We start from the raw sequence: 3,788 nt of genomic DNA on the forward strand, positions 1-3,788 counted from the left end.
ATTCTTGAGCATACAACTTCTTTGGATGGAGAGAAAAGAATCATTCTAGGTAAAGAATTTGACAGTCATTTGACAGATACACACACACAGCAAGAAATCATGGATATTTTACCTCTTATTCCCACTCTGATCTCCTGCTCCTTGCCTCCTGTCCTGGACAGGTGGGTTAGTGCTAAACTTTATTTATAGCCTGTCTTATGGTCTAATGAGGGTTAGCTTCCTGATATTCCTAGACTGCTAGGAAGTTCAAGCATCCCTATTCATTTTTGAAACCCAATTTAATAATAATTGGGAAAGGAAGAAAACAAGTTATTAAGTGCTTATTATACATCCAGAACTTTTTATTATTATATTTGATCTTTTTTTAAACATCCAAATCCCATTATATTATATAATTATTATCTTATAAGGCAGTCCAATGATCAGGCCACCACTTAGGCTGGGCAGAGATGGTGTGTTTATTATTGTAGCCACATTATTCTGATTTAATAAATGGAAAAGCCTGACACTGATGAGATTTAGTGGGAAAGCAGACTTGATCCCCAGTAAAAGCCAATCCTGCATGTTCAGATATCACCAACAATAAATCCAGGATTTGAACACAGGGAAATAGGGACAGAGGCCCACAAGCAACCCACAGTTGTTCATAGGCACAAGTTCACAAACCGTTAGAAAAGGGTAGGTCAGCATGCTCAGTGCAATCCTCATTACTTAGGGTCACTCTGAACTGTCAATGCTTGGCTGAAACTGTCCTCTACCAGGGAGGCATTGATAAAGTGAGTCAGGAGATTATAATCCCACAGGAAAACCATAGTTCCCAAGATGTGAGGTATCAAGACCACAAAGAACCCTAGCAGTCCTTTTTTTAAAATCTTCCCAATAGGGCTCAGCACACCACTGAGTAGAGCATATTTAAAACCTAGCTGGGGTTGGGCTTCTTGACCTTTGAATTGGATCATATAGTACATTGAGCTGATGTTCAGGGGGCGAGAGACCACCCTGGACACACACTGCATCACTGTCTCATGGGAAGTCTCTTTGAACACTTTCTGCAGTGATGTCTTCACGTTGTCCTTGTTGGATGGATACATGTTCTACCTCCTCTAAAGGAAAGACCTTTTTCACACTGTCCTGGGATAAAGTGGAGAGAGCCCTAGACATAAGCTTAGTGTTGTCATTCAGGCCCCCAGCACCAAGAATAATAATACCTCTGTGGCCTCTGCACTGTCCATGGTTCCTAAAGCTTCCATGGCCTTTGCCTTCATATCCCAGGAAGAAGGCTGAGGCATTGCAGGTCCCAGCTCCCATGGGGTTCTTAGTTCAGTGCCCCCAGCTGTAGCCTCATTTGATTTGTAGAGGTTAAGTAGCAATAATTTATATAACACCTACAAGTGTATCAGACATTGTGATAAACAAGTCCCATTTGATCCTCACAACAACCCTGGGAGGTATGTGCTATTATCCTCATTTTATAGATGAGGAGACTGAGGTGAGTAGGTAGAGCGCTGGGTTACATGGCTAGTATGCGTCTGTGGTCAAATTTGAACTCAGATCTCTCTGAATCTATTCCCAGGCTCTATCTAGGCATCACCTAGCTGCTTTTACTGGGAGAGTAGAGGGAAAGACAGATCTTCATTTCTCAGACCCTTGGATAGAGGCCAGGTAATTTCTCCTAATGGGATGCTGTACCCAGGAGACTTGTGGTCCAAAAAACCTCTCCCCTTAAGGATCCTCCCCAAGGCAAAAACTAGTCTTGGGATACAGTGGCTCATAGCCATCCTGCACCACCTTTTATTTTAGGGAATAATAGAAAATTCTTTGTCTCTCTCCACCGTCTACCCTCTCTATTTAGAGCCCTGGTCCAAAGGCATGTTACAAAGTTGGTGTCAGGTTCTGACTGACTGAAAGCAGAATATATGAGGACCAGCTCTGGGCTTGAATTGGAGAGAAATGAAGACAGAGAGCATTTCCCTTAACTTTAATTTCTCATCCCCATAGAAACTATCCCCAAGTCTCAGAGTTAGAAAGTAGAAGCTCATTTATTCTCCCAGGTGTTAGAGAGATTTTCCTTCAGTTCCAAGAATCAGTGCTGGGGGAAGGAATTTCTGGGTTCTTTTTGCCTTTCAGGTGAGTTCAGCACAGCCTTGCTATGCCTGAGTATCCCACATATAAAACAGGAATACCAATGAAGCTGATTTCTCTTAAATGGAAAAAATGTAGTAAATACTGCATGCTAGGAATACAAAGAGAAAAGGTGAGACAATCCCTACTTTCAAAGAACTTATAATTAGGAGAGCCAATATACATGGAAGGGTTCTGCTGCAGAGCAGACAGGAAGACTGAACTGTCTTAGGTTGCAATAACTCCCCAGATGGAAAGACCAAGGAGTTCTTAAGGTATATACTCTTGGGAAAGGGAGACCTTGGTGACATCTGAGTGGATGGGGTAAATGGGGGCAGAGATGTGAGAAATCCATAAGAAAAATGTCTTTTGGAATTGAAAAAGTGACTTAGTAGGGAGAGGCTATGGGAGATATTGGAAAAGAGCCCAGGAACGAAATCAGGAGATGTTACTTGAATGGGGACCTAAGAAGACCTCTGCTCTGAGGCCACAGAGGGGCACTGTTGCCTCAGAAAACTCTTATGTACATTTTAGCATGCAGGGTGTGGCACCTCCCTATGGGCCCAGGGTCACCTCTTGTAAGGGGGCTTGCAGCAAAAATCAGTAGTGAGAAGGGAGAAACACTTTGCATCTTCCTCCTCCTTCCCTTCCTTCCCTCCCTCTTTGCCAGGTGCCCTTTCCTTCTCTATCCTTCCTCTTTCCTTCTAATCCCCACCTCCCTTGTCTTTCTTTATCTCTTTCCCTGCCTTTAACCCCATTCCTCCCTCTTGGCCTTTAGTGTTTTCCACCTTCTCACCCTTTTGTACCATTTTACAGATCCCCAAGGTCTCACTTCTCCTTCACAAATCCCTCTGTTGGCAAAGATAAAGAATACCACCTTGCAGGGTTCTTTTGGATTCCTAGACTTTACAGAGGGAGGGGAAAGTCCTTCCACTGTCTCCCATGGGCTATGTGAAGACCTTTTCCTCCTGTAGGAACCTTTTGATCTTTGTATTCTTCCATGGCAATAGTATGAACCCACATTTCTATAATGAGTTATGGTCTACAAAGCAACTTTGCTCCCAATAGCTCATTGTGAGAGGTCACGAAAGTCTCATCCTCACTTCAGAGCTATAGAAACTAAGGCTCTGATAGGATAAGTGACTGGCTCACTGTCAGAATCAGGATTCAAGCTCAGGGCTTTTCTGTCACTAAGACTCGTGTTCTCTCAGCATCACCAGAAGCTGGAGACTCCTGTGAATCCTCAGAATTAGGCAGGCTCGCTGGTTTTCTCTCCCTAGGAACCCCATAGGCAGTATTTAGAACATGAGGACACCCTGTGAAAGGAAGGGAACAAAAACTCAGGTACTGCTCATCCATGCTCTTTGAGCCCTCTTTCCTCAGCCCACTCCAGACAGTAGATCTAAGGCACAAAAATGCCAAATATGAGCTCTTAAAGATCACTTCAGTTCAATTAGTACTTACTGAGAGGTAGGATGGAGCCAGTGGTGGACGAAGAGTCAGAATACCAGCTAGCATAGACATATACATTTTTTTAGTGCTTTTGGTCCTCATGACAGTGCTGGGAGATCTAGGTTTTAGCATCAGCTTAGTACTAGCTGTGTGACCCTGGCCATGGATAGCTAGGTGGGACAGTGAATAGAGCCATGGACTTGGAATTGGGGACA

General features: G+C 43.7%; 1 pseudogene; it reads right to left on the reverse strand.

Moving 5' to 3' along the window:
- Positions 1-387: 387 nt before the first annotated feature.
- Positions 388-1,308, reverse strand: LOC100021374 (mitochondrial carrier homolog 1-like; annotated as a pseudogene).
- Between the last annotated feature and the right edge of the window lie 2,480 nt (positions 1,309-3,788).

This window comes from Monodelphis domestica, chromosome 5 (assembly GCF_027887165.1).
Source record: "Monodelphis domestica isolate mMonDom1 chromosome 5, mMonDom1.pri, whole genome shotgun sequence".
Lineage (NCBI taxonomy): Eukaryota > Metazoa > Chordata > Mammalia > Didelphimorphia > Didelphidae > Monodelphis > Monodelphis domestica.